This window comes from Pleurodeles waltl, chromosome 9, assembly GCF_031143425.1.
Source record: "Pleurodeles waltl isolate 20211129_DDA chromosome 9, aPleWal1.hap1.20221129, whole genome shotgun sequence".
NCBI classification, from domain to species: domain Eukaryota; kingdom Metazoa; phylum Chordata; class Amphibia; order Caudata; family Salamandridae; genus Pleurodeles; species Pleurodeles waltl.
In genome coordinates, this window is record NC_090448.1 from 595,106,944 (window position 1) to 595,120,757 (window position 13,814).

Here is a 13,814-nt window from a genome sequence, read left to right on the forward strand (position 1 = left end):
AGCGGAATCCAGGGGTAGTAGCTCATCCAAGTATTCTTTTTAGATATTTTGTTTCTGGTTCTGTGATAGCATAGATGTGAATACAAATAAGTGCTGTGCTTGAAATTACATTTATGTGGCAATCAAATTCTCTATGGGGGTAAATGCCTAGCTTTTGATTCATCAACAACTTCATGAAAGTGCTGATATTCTACAGGAATTTGAGTCATGCATTCTTGTGTTAAAGCCATTCACGTCAACATTGACACATCTTCCTGCACTCTTAATAACAATGTCTTTGATAAAAATGGGAACCCACAGTGACAAGACAAGGGGTCTAATCAATGAATGGATTGTGAAGCTGAAGCCATGGGTCTCTAAAATCATGCCAAAGTTGAGTGTGTTTATGAAATCAAAGGTCAATGACTCTGAATACCCATTCTTACATTCTAGAGTAATAGGAACAGTTTCATAAGAAATCATTCCAGAAGAAAGCTCTGAGCCATCCACAGCTCTAACTGGTTCCGGATCTATTTTCTTAACATGAGGTATATGCAAAGACTTGTCCAAAGCATGAAAACATTAAGGTTACAAATGCATTAAAATGTCATGGGACTTTATGTGAAGTGTTTGACAAAAATTGTGGGATCTGTACTAGGACCTTACCTGACTGGTTACCTATCACAGCCGGCTTTCTAGTTTTCCTGCATCAAGTCAGACTTTAAAGCAACATTCTTTCAAATCTCCTAAGGTTTGAAAGTATACTCACAGGTGGAGTGTGCTTCCTTACCACAATACCAACATAGAGTTAACTTGTTTCTCCAATCTTTTTCTTCTGTAGCTAATGAAGCACATAACCAAGATAGCATGGAACCCCCAATCTGAATGGGTTCTATGCTATCTTGATTCCTGGTCTCTATCTCTCTACGCTCTGGACATATCACTAATATTGTAGGATCCCCTCAAGGAAATTCTCCCTTACGTTCAGTCAACCTGTGGTCTTACCGGTCAACTAAATAAGTAAACTCAGAGCAGTCTGGTGGGAGATTCAAAATATGTGCTAAAAAGTCACCTCTCAGACCTCTTTAAAAGAGGAAGGTTTGCTTCCCTTTTGGCTGTTCGGTTTCAGTAACCAGCCTACCTTACAAAAGATAGCAACATAAGTCAACAGATCATACTACTCTGACTTAATTTCAATAACTTATGATCACTAGCGTGAACAAAGGTGTGTTTGGCAAAGAGATGACGCATCACCTCTTTAAATCGTCCAAATTCATGTAAGACAGTATAATTATTTTCAATAAGAGGGATTACCCCGTTAGCAGCTGTACTCACAGGATAGGATATAATAAAGGCTATCTTAGCTATGTTGGAAGGAAAGGCTCTGTATTTAACAGAAAATTGCAACAGGTAGTGACTCCAAAATACTTCAAATGTATTATTATCCCAAAAACACCTTTCAGGCGGGGACAGAGGCATAGGAATGGAAGTAGTTCCAGTGACACGCATAGGATTGACATTAACAATGGAGGTTGTACTAGTGTTATCTTTAGTTTTGCCAAAGTGTACCAGTTTTAAAACAGGCTGCATGTATTTGGGACTTGCCCCATCCCCTGCATCAGCTAACCAAGGTGAATGGCAGGGGTGATATCTAACTAGCTCCTTCTTAAGCAACAGATTTTTCTGTGGCAAGGAAGGAACATCACCTTATACATCAGATAATGCCTGGGCTAAATTGTCAACATGTAATTGGTAGTCCACTTCTTCTGAGTGACGGAAAGTATAAGGCTTGAACTTCTGTTATGCACTTACGTGGTTTCAACCATGGAGACAATGCTGGACTTCTATTCCCAGGAGGGGCAGCTTAACAAAACAAGTAACACCTGCCTGGTTCCCAAAACTGCCCCAGAGGAACAAAAAGCAATATTGTGTATTCCTGGAGGAATTACTTGGCTGTATCTTGCACTGCCTAGTAGGACCAGGACTGTCTGGACTTTCTCATTCTCAATGACGGTGAGATGCACTAAAAACAATATGGGGCAATGTTACACATAAGTTCCCAAATCAAAATGATCTATCAATTGTTTACACTATATGTACACTAACAGTCGTAATCATAAATATTGCATGATAAAGAGCAGAACCCATTTCAAGAATATACTGGAGATTTTCTGGCACTCTGGAACATACAGGTTTCAGATTCAAAATTGAATGCAACTTCAAACTCTAGACGTTTCTCCCAACAATTGTGGATACAATTTGTCAAGAAACACAGTGGCAAAAGTTCAGTTTGGGTACAATACAGTTCACAGCACTGCAATTAAAAAGTCCAGAGCACTGGGCCTCATGGTAGAGAATATTCAAACAATGTCCAATATCCAGAAACGTGCACACACCTTCAAAGGAATCAGTCTTTGGTTTATTTGTTAACCTAAGGATTAGTGTGCACTAACCTGAGGTGAAGGTACTTAGCTATGACAGTATTTGAACTGGAATCTGAAGACAACAGGAGTGCAAGAAGCTCAAAAGGAGGCAGAATCATAGCTCATAAAGGAAGACACTGGAAGCATTGTAAACACCTGGATCATGGTATCTTGATTAAGGCTTGGACGACTGGAGGACAGGAAGTTTGGGACAGCCCAGGAGGAGAGTGCATGGACGTTGCGTATGCAGGACTGGAACAAGGCCAAGTGTAGATTCAGGTTCAAATGGGGTCTTTATACCCGAAGAAAAGGGTGTTCCAGAAAGGCACATGACCAATGTGGAAGCATGGAATATTCCAATGAACCTGAGGAAGATCACGTGTTACATACAACAGATATGAAACCTTGCAGGTAGCAGGTTCAAATGGTAATTGGCAACAGTGAACAAGCACAACGGAACCCAAAGTACTTGATGGTACAATTCAAGGGTTCACAAGGGAAATACAACTATCCTAAATAAACATGTGGTATCTGGAGGTGCACAACTCACCAAACCTACATATCAATAGTACAGGAATGTCACTTGTTCAGGATTTCTGGGAGGGAAATCATGGTGTACTTGAGACTGGAAGGTGCCAAAAGGGAAGCATAACTTGGAATACTCAGGCAGGGAGGCGCTACAAGAGAAGGGTGACATGAGCTGAGTGAATAAAACCGACTGAACATAGGGCACAAGATGGAGTTATGACACAGCCACTGACACTTTATTTTAAAAGAGCCTGTAACACAAAAACAGGCCTAACTTTAAGGGTTCAGTTCATCGCCTGATTTGATATCAGAGTCTCTTATGGCTCTGGATTTCTAACCACCAAAGTTGAAGCTTTCTTCCATACAATCCAAGGTAATAATAAGAAACTAGTGGAAGATCCTACCTTCTACAGGAATATATCAAGTAAAAGATGGGAAAGTTGGTCAAAACTAATCGTACAGAAATCACATATGCATATTTGTCACAAAAAATAATGTTTCCCTGGTTTTCACCCTTCCCATTAAAAAGGAGTACTGTTTCTCGGCTCTCATGTTTAGTCACCATTAAAGACACTTCAACAGCAGATATGACACTAGAGACATACCTGACGAACAATCATAAGAAAATATACTATAGAATACAAAGAGAGTTGTGGTGTCTGTGCTCAATCTAAACGTAGATATGTTGCACCTGTGACTCTCTTGCATTCAATGCCTGTGCCTTCAGAAGCAAGGCACCAAAGTGGCAGCTCCACCAAAAAGAAGAGAGATCCCATCTGCCTGGTACACATCTCTAAGTATAGCAGTTGGCCTTTTACCATGAGGTTGAGGCATGAACCTCCACTGACCTGGGGGACTGTCAACCACACTTTAAAATACTCTCATTGCCGTGGAACATGTTGAGAGGTTTGATGAATCTACCAATAAACAACTGCATTCTCCTGCCCCAAGGAAGTACTATGGTGCTAGGGCAAACCCATGTTGTGTCTGCCTTAACAATTGTGGTCCATGCAGCCTGAAATAATGTTCAATTTGTGCTTCCTCCATGGTGATGGCTAAGAATTACTGTGTGTTGCTGTGGACTTCTTTTAAAGAACTTGAATGGAACTGAAGTCAACTCTACGTTCAGGTGTTCCTGAATGTGTGATGGAAGCCAATGGTGTTTGTGTGTGAAAGTATGGTCAAATGTCTGAGGTTTCTGTCAGAATATCAATATTTTTGTCATTGTTTTCATTGCTTTGGGATATGCTGACACGTTAATACTATATACACACCCACAAACACGTAAGACAATTGTAATCTCAAAATACACTTCTGACGTTACCACAGCCATGAAGGTATCAAAGCAGGTTTATATATACTTCAGCCCCACATTAGAGTATGTCAAGCACCACATAGAGCCAACCACTTCAACAAACCAACAAAATCCCACAGAAAGCTATAGTGGTAGAAAATTAAACTAACAACCCTTTAAGAATTAAAGTTACATTATTTAAGCTATTCCATATTATTTTAACAAACAATTTTTATTGATTTCAAACAGTAGAGACAGAAGAATTGAAGCAGCACACCTGGCCTTAGGGCCATCACCTTATTTTCAGCATTCGGGCACACCACAGTAAGCTTTGATCAGACATTCAGAAGACAAATACATATGACAGTAACAGCAGTGGGAAAGTATCACAAGAGTTTTTTTTATAATATGTGGCCCAGCCATTTCCCCCATACTTTAGCATGTTTATGGGGGCAGCATTGTGCTTCATAGATGGGTTTCTTTTGCCTTGCACACCAGTCCAGTCTCTTTCTTCATTGCAAGAGGATCAGCAGTGTAGCTGCTTTTCATCCCAATGCAGTGTATCTTTTCGCAGCCATGAAGGCAGTACCAAAGAAGGTTTGTTCCCCTCTTGTGCCCCTATACCCTCCATAACTCCCAGTATCACCACCGTCAGGGACAGCAGTACCTCCCAGCCCAAAATCCCAGTGAGCTCATCTAATAAAGTAGTCCAACATTGTTGGATGGGGGGGCACACCCATATCATCTGATAAAAGTCTGCAGGAGCTGTTGAACATTAGGGACAAGCGGGGTCTGGGAAGAGCTCCACTTGATTCAACCTAGTAGGTGAGAGGTAAGCCCCATATAAATAATATGATTGTAAGAGTCTTAAGCGTATGACATAGTTATGATGCTGGGTGCCATTACGGCAGTACACCAGTAGCTAGTGTACATTTAAACTGTATATCCAATGTGTGAGATGCTTTAACGTTTGTCTAAGCATAAGATTTTGTAATAACAGGGTGCTCTTCTAGTACAAAACCTATGCTGGACATCACTCACGCATGTGTATCGCTAGGCCTCTTGCTTGTGACCCCCAAAGACCATAGTTAGTAAATATATACTCCAAACCTTTACTCTGCTTTTAGTGATGTGGAGCACCCTGTTACTATCTCTCTCCTGGTGTAGTAATGACTTTAAACCTAATCAGCAAATTTTGACCTGGTGTTTTATAATTAATTGATTGTATAATGTCTACTGTAGTTTTAGTACAAAGACCTAATCAAGGCTTGGTCTGACCTTAAGAAAGAGAATGCTCTTGACAATTAAAAGGACGTTCCGATTGTGTCCTTCACAGAAATCACAATGCATTCTGTGACTTCGACCCTCCCCATGAACTTTGTTTTCAAGGACTCAACATTCTTTATTTCACAGAGCCGCACTGAGGCATATAGTACTTCTGATCGACATGAGACTTTTCAAAGAAAGAACCCAAATATTTTGCTCTGAGCTTAACTTTATAAATAACACAAGACAAGTTATTCCCAAGGGCCTTTATCAGAGACGTACCCCATGCCTGTTTAAACAAGATTTCTGTCATGGCATCAAATCACTCACTGCCCAAGGCCTACCATAAATCTAAGGGTAGTGAGAGTTTTTCATTTTCTGCTAATGATGTGCCAAAATCAAAAGTTAGCATATTGAGCCCTCACTTTCAACCCTGTGGAGTTGTCACTGTGAATGTAGTTTCAAAATGAGAAATGAGGAATGCCTAGCTTGTTTTGCAAGTCTATCACCAGCAGTTTTACTTTGTTTTGCTCAACAACAATCAAAAGTGTGAGGTAGAAATATTTGCAGCCAGTCTCACACATCTAGACGTGTGATCCCAGTGCTAACGTGTCCCAATCTAGAAAATGTATTCACTCTGGGACTCGTTTTAGGCCGATTAATCTTTTGACCCTGATTGAAGACACCGTAAGACAAGATAACTAGTCAGCATGTCAATCAATAGATCAATAACCTCGTCAATAATCACAATAGTAAATCAATCAAATTAATCAGTGACTTAAGATAAGATAAGAATCAGAACACACCATGACCTCTCAGTCATGAATAACCATACAGAATTTAGTAAGAATTATGATATTTATTTCCTATTGGTTACACTCTACTATCAAGTTTATTAGTCTCAATACCAGAAAACACATCAGCAATGTCACAATATGGCAACTCGAATAAGATTTCATCAAAGCAAAAATCATAAGCATTTGAACAAAGCATGACGTCAACATGGATTAACTTTAGCACAGTATCATTAGCACATTATTTAACAAAGCATAGATTCAGTCACCTGTCTATTTGCGTCCGTTTTAGTTAACCTCTTAACTAACCTCGAATTAGCATTAGCATGTTGGGCTTCCTGCAAAACAATTTAGCAACACAAATTTAGAAACATCTAACTATGGTCTCTATCAAAAGAGCAGTTGGTACCTAGAAAGGAAAGGCAAACAGACAATTACAATTTCATTATCATATAGTTACCCTCCGTAATGGGTCAGCATACCGAGTCAGTCTTCCTCCTCAGGACATCAGTTGATTCGCCATCAGCCAGGAAACACTGCAAAGTTCAGCAAGGCAGGTAATAAGGGACACTTCCCTCATAAGGAGAAAAAGTATAAAACGGGCAAGGCAAAGTAAGGATGGTTCGGAGAGTCAAACAGCAAAGTCTTTTGAGATAGCAACGATGGCACATAATGGCAACAGCAAAGATAGCATGGAATTGCTTGGGTACGGCAAGGAATGATAAGGATAATGGCAGTGGTAAAAGGTAGCTCAGAAAATGGCCGATTTCTCCTTGTGTCAAAGGGTTATATCAATCCTGTTGTACAGTCCCCTAATTTCCAATTGGGCAAGTTTTGGTGCATCATTATCTCTATCCAATAATTTTCTTGTCGCCCCATTAAGATTGTCACTTTAGAACAGTTCTCACGTAGTTTATTGGCCCGTGTAATTGACGTCTCCAACAGGTAGAATGTCAGGTACAACTTCTTGTTCTCGCGGTCCTCTCACAGTCCCAGTCAGTAGTTCCATTGTCTATACCAGTTCAGGCGACCTTGTACCTGTTGCAAGTTTACACTGTTGCATTCAGCAAGAATGTCTCATTGAGCATGTCGAGTCTCATGAGAAAGAATTTACTACGGTTACACACATCTTCTAGCTTCTGGAAAAGTACGGCTACATGTCCTTCAGCAAGTCAGCACATTGCACGTTAGAAAAACACATTTAATATGAAACCGCGCAGATAGGCCCGACTCATGCTAACTAAGGCCTAGTGATTTATTTAGCAAAAACCCTTACATGCTAATACAAAATCATACATAAGTACATTAATAATTCATTATAAGTCAATTTAATTGTACTCATTGTTTACATTGGTGGCCACTCCCCGTGGGCATATTTCACACGCATGTGTTAAAAGCATATTAATACAATTTCTATGCAGCATCATACATTAATTTGCAAATATTTTATGTTAATTTTGATTATAAAGCTCCGCTCCAACACCAGGCACTTCATTTTCAGATTGTAGTGGTGTGAAAGGCTATTTGACATGAAATTTATACAGCAAAGTGTAGGCTGGCCTTTCTAAGCAAAAGGCTGACCTAACCTAATTTGCATTTTCAAGTATTATGAGGATACATATATAGGTTTGAGAGTGACAATTGCAGCTTCCTCCTGCCAGATGGTAAATGAGAAGACTCTTGTGATTTTCTTTCCTATCCCTAAATATTTTTTGGAAACTCGGATATCAAGGCAATGCATTTTAACGATAACACCGTAGTAACGTTTTGGGTGTTAGGACTCTTATTTTTCAAATTCTTTACTAATGCAATATGCTAATCCTTCCTTTTGGAGAGACTGGTTTTCCCTGTATTTTAAAATTATGGATGATCGATTACAGCGCATTCCATTTTGTAACTGATGCTTAAAGTTTCAGACATCAGTTGCTGCACAGTGTGTTTGTACGTGATGTAGTAATTTCGAGCTTTGCACATTAATCTCAGTTCAAGGTGCCAGACCCTGTTTGTGAGGGGCAAACAGGAACAGTGAGCCTCAGCCTTTACTGGTTGGGGTCATTTGCCCCTGAGGTCCAGGTGTCCATCCTATTGTGTCTCTGAAACCTGTTCCAAGTACAACACTATCCATTCTTAACCTCTGTAGTAGCAAAGGCAATCATCCAGAGGCTTCTCAGGGAGGTAGTGTGTGGGTACTTCAAGATGAGAACTCAACAATCACCCAGCAACTCAATCATTTCTGGGTCTCACTGAGTATGTGTCTTTGTTAAAAAGCAAGTTCTTCAGCACAAACAGATATAGGCATTTCACTGGTATTGGGCCACAGTACCCTTGGATCGGTAATTCCCCAATTTTCGTCCCTCCCACCTTCTCTCTCCTATTACAGGGTTCAAATCTGTATGTGTGCCAGTGTGATGATTAAGCATAGGTAGAGTGCTACCCCTCTCTCTGGAGCATGTAAGCTCATTTCTAACAATTCCTTTATCTCAAGACTGTGGAATTTTGTTGAAGTACCGCCATCGGCTGGGACTCGCAGCTCACAGGAAGGCCCTTTTCTAGCTAGCCTGAGTATATTTAAGAGCCCCTAGCGCCACTGGAGAGTCACTTTTCGTGACACTCGTGCGGCCCAATACCCTGCCCCGTCTTTACAGAGGGACGTTAAGGCACTTTTTTGTGGGTTAATGTCACCTTGTAAATACGGCCACTTCACACGCAAAACTTTGCATGAAAGGGGGGTGCAATGGGTGTTGCTGTGGGCATGCCACAGCAACACCCATTGCATCTTGATGCTGCCTCAGATTTATGAGTTTTTGTAAACCTGGGGCAGAGCCAAAATCTAACGCCACCCAAGGGGTGGCATTAGCATGGTGGAATATGAAGGAATGCGTCATCCACTAAAAGCTGAAAGTAGTCCCAGGCAAAATATTTGCAATACTGACTTTAACTCGGCAAATCCAGTAGTCAAGAAGAAATTATACCCTGGAAAATATTAAGAGTTGCCAAATGAATTCCTTTGATGTTCTCTTTACAACACCTCTATGAACTGTGTATTGTGCCCTTGCACTTCTGTCTTTCACCAGCACGCATTGTGCTTGCGAACAAAAATCTGCCTTGATGTGCCACATGGTTATATTCTTTAAATTTACTTGAAGAGGAATCAATGGAAAGTTCTCTTACATAATCCTCAACCTCAGATACTCAGGGGCTTATTTACAAGGAGCTTGCGCCACCAATGCATCAAAAATGTTGATGCATCGGTGGCGTAGTCAATACACTATATTTACAAGTTTTAATAAATGCAAGGTATATGTTTCTGTCTAAATTTCTCTGCCAAAATGATGCATGGATATTTACAGAGAAAAGGGATGCATCGGATGGGAGTTTACCGCAAGCAAACAAATGCGTAAAAAATCCTGTGCATCGGTAACTCAGGTGTAGGAAATGATGCACAGGAACATAAAGAGAACTCACACTGAACAGTCTGGTAAGCTCAATGACAACATGGAGCTCCTCATGTTTTGCAGCTCAGAGTGACACGGAGAAGACCACAACTCCTACTGCCACACCCACATGCACCTCCACCATCCCCTGCATCCCAAACTCAGAACAGGAGAAGTGACTGTGCATACCGGCAGCAGGTTAGCCTCCTTGACCTAAGGGAGCGTGAGGTCATCACCCACTATCGCCCATGAAGGCAATCAATCGTTCACTTGCTGCATCAAATACCACCTAGGCACAAAAACACCAACTGGGCGGTCCACCAACATCCCAGCACAGGTGAAATTCATGGCTGTACTCCACAAGATGGCGTTTGGCTCCTTCCCATATCACCACAGCCACAATGGCTGGTGTCTCCCAGCCATTTTTCCTGGCTTTGCTCACACTGTCTTGGATGCAATCAAATCCTTAACACCTCAGTACCTCCTCTTCTCCAAAACATAACAAGTGCAGCTGGAGATCAAACACAGATTTTATGCATTCGCCAGCTTCCCATATGTGTGGGGTGCTATGGACTGCACACCTGTGCAACTTGTTGACCCTGCAGCTACATCAGACATATACCAGAATTGGAACCAAGTGCACTCCATGAACACCCAGGTCATTGTGGATCATTGTGGCCTGTTTACCAACGTCCTGGCCAAATACCCTAGGACTGTGCATGATGCATACATTATCCACCACTCTATCATCAATGGGGGAGTTATAGAATGGCCAATGTGGGAATGCCTACTGGTTGATAAGTAGATATGAAATACAAGGCTTACCCAACAACAGCAAATGCGGAAAGACCCAATGGACATATCTTTGTGTCGTAACTTACACATGGTCTCATTTACAACATTTTGGTGCAGGGCAGCACTGCAAGGCATCTTGCTGCCCTACCTTGTGTCAAAAAAAGATTCATAAATGTAGGTAGTCAGGTGTATCTCACACGACAGCATGTGCCAATGCATGTGTGTGGAAGAATCACAAAAAACAAAGGTAGCAATGCGCAATATTGTGTACATGCACTGAGCATGTGTGCTGCCAGACGCCACATCACAGTCCTAATGAAGTGGAAATGGCAACATTGTGCAAAAACTGTGTGTGTGTTTCTCATAATCACATTTCTACACATCGCCAAATTCATGGAGGGCAGTACAGTGACGGGTGGTCATGGGCACACAGTGTACATATGCTACACAAACATTTGTGTGCATTTAGCTACATCAGTGTTCCATCTCGCATAAAACATACAATTGGTGCTTCCCATACTGTACCAGTGCTGGAGTGGTTACCCAGCCACAAGGCAATAACACTTAATCCAGCACAGGTGGAAAGGACACCTCATAGATCCAGCACATTCCTTCCCTTTTCTTATGAAGCAGTGAGGCTCGGCAAGAATCCTTGTGGCACTGCCCTGCTCCAAAACCTCGTAAATGTAGCCCTTTGTCTGTAATACACATAGAAAGTAAGATCTTCTAATATGAGCACAATCATATATGATATTAAGGAGACCATATCCATATCAGGTCATCATATGTGAACAAAGAAGGCATAGTATGTTGAGACCTACATCAAGGCAAGCATAAGACATACAGAAAAGATACAGGGACTTATTTACAAGCCCCAGTTCACCACCAGAGCGTCACTTGTGTGAGGTTCATGTGGTGCACACTGCAGGGCCATATCAAGAAGGTCCCATAAAGCCAGCCTGTGTGACTTTTCATGCACTTCTAGATGTGGAACAAGGCAACACAGCCAAGTCGCTGTGTTGCCTTATACTGTGAAAGGGAAGCATGCCGTTGGCATCATGGTTAGTGTTCCAACGTGACACCCAAGACATTTGACACATTCACAGATTTACAAGATTTCATAAACATGGGAATGTGTCAAAAGCCCTCGCCTCACCAGGGGAGGAGTAACAGAGGCACAATGAGAAAAAATAACTTTATCCTAATTTTTTCCACTTTCTGTATGTGCTGCATTCTGCACAGGGACAATCTGGTCTGCCAAACAGGCAACCTTGCAACATGGTGTAATGGTGCAAAATGGTGCATGTGTGCTGGCAAGTTGGTGCTGTCCTGCCCAGTGTGTATCAGGACAGGTGCAGAGGCCAGAAATGCATGTTATTTAGTCAGTACCGGCCATACCTCCCCTTTCCATGTAGCACAGCTCAGCACAGCAAGGCAACTCGCATTGCTGCACTGCACCACTTAGTTTGTGATTGGGCCTCCATGTTTTTGACCTTGTGTGGTATGACTTATTGTTATGCTGTCTATTGCACTACACATGCCAGTATACACAGGTTGAGCTGGGCTGGTGCTGCACTTCTCACATGCAATGGATAAATGTGACGAAGCCTGAGTGAGCAGTGCAGCACATAACTGCTCAGTGTGAGTGACATTTCAGTGACATTTAATGGGACATGATCCAGATTCCGGCCCTTTGCTCTGCAAACAGTGGAGTGGAGCACAGGGACATAGCCAACTGCACTGCAAAACCTGACCTTTTGCTCCCCATTGCCCCTTGATAATATTTACCTTGTGTCTGTGGTTATCTCTTGTGTGCTACACTGTCATGTCCTTGGACTTCAGTCACCAACTTATCTGGGATGACAGCTGCCACCCACTCCTCCCAGGCATCCAGCTCTTCCTGGGGCCCAGGGCTCCTTCCTCCAGTCTGCATTGCGGCCTTCAGGTTGTTGGCCAGTCTCTCCTTTGTCTGGTGCATAGAATCATGCCACCAATTTGTGCAGGTGCTGACGGTCCTTTTTTCTTGTCCTATGCAACTGCCAAATGGCCTCTTTCCTGCCAAGTGGCAATCTTGGGGTGACAAAAGCTTGTGTAGTGCTTCGTCACCTCAGTGGTCAAGATATCATTCTCCTCTTCAATGAAGTTACACTTCATCTTCCTCTTCCCCGGGGAGTCTATCTGGACATTCTGTCAGGTGTTAGTGGTTGTTGTCCAAGCATCAGATGCCTGCTCCATGGATTCCTTCTGTGAAGTGCGCTATTTTAGTTTCCCACCAATGCGTCATTTTTTGTAGATATTTGAACGCATTATGCACTCAAAGATGATGCAGCTCTGATTTGTGGCACTTTACGGGGAGCAAGTCAAACCTGTGTCACTTTTGCGGCCATAGCATCAGATTTCCACGTAAGAAGGTGCACCCAGATGCATCATTTTTTTAACGTCCCCATGCTCCTCACGCCATGGTACGCCATATTGTAAATATGATGCTTCCATAGTGCAGGATTCTGTTATACCAAAGTATTTTTGATGCATTGCAGCCATGTCAGTTCTTGTAAATAAGGCCCTCAGTTTCTAAACCAGCCACAAAACATTTGGCCATTATAATACTAAAGGCATGGGCAGTAATCAACCTTCAAGAGGATGTGCCTATTATCAACCTACATTTTTTAACAAGTACTATTTTCTAGGAATGGGGAAGGGGTACTCAGTCAAATGTATATGAAGTGTGAAAGATAAGTGTGAGTGATATGAGCTATAGAAGAGAATTAACTAAAGAATTAAATGAAGTGCAGGTGTATATTTTCTATTCTACTTGCTAGAAGTACTTGTGCTAGTCAATCTGAGTGGGGTGGAAGGCTCACTCAACAACAACCAAAATCCTCGTCAGGGTGAACCACAAAACATACTAAATTAGCCTGTGCTTAACCCTCTGGTAGTGTGACACAACACAGTCAGGCTTAACCTATAGGCAATGTATAAAATAATTATACAGCACAAAAAAGTAAACACAAAACACAAGAAAAATCCCAATCAAATTTAGAAGAATAGAATCAATTTCAATAAATACAATGATATCAGAACAACAAACAACAAGAATCCAATCAGTAGAACCAGAAATATGCATTTTCAAAGTTTTAATACGGGCATAGGCACAAAATGGCTAAGACAGGACAATGCCACCTTCCTGAAAGTGGCATTATTATAATTGTTATGTAAATTCTGACTTTACAATTAAAGGGGATGTTAAATTACAATTTGATTTAATTTAATCTAAACATGACATCTCTACCTGCTCCCAATC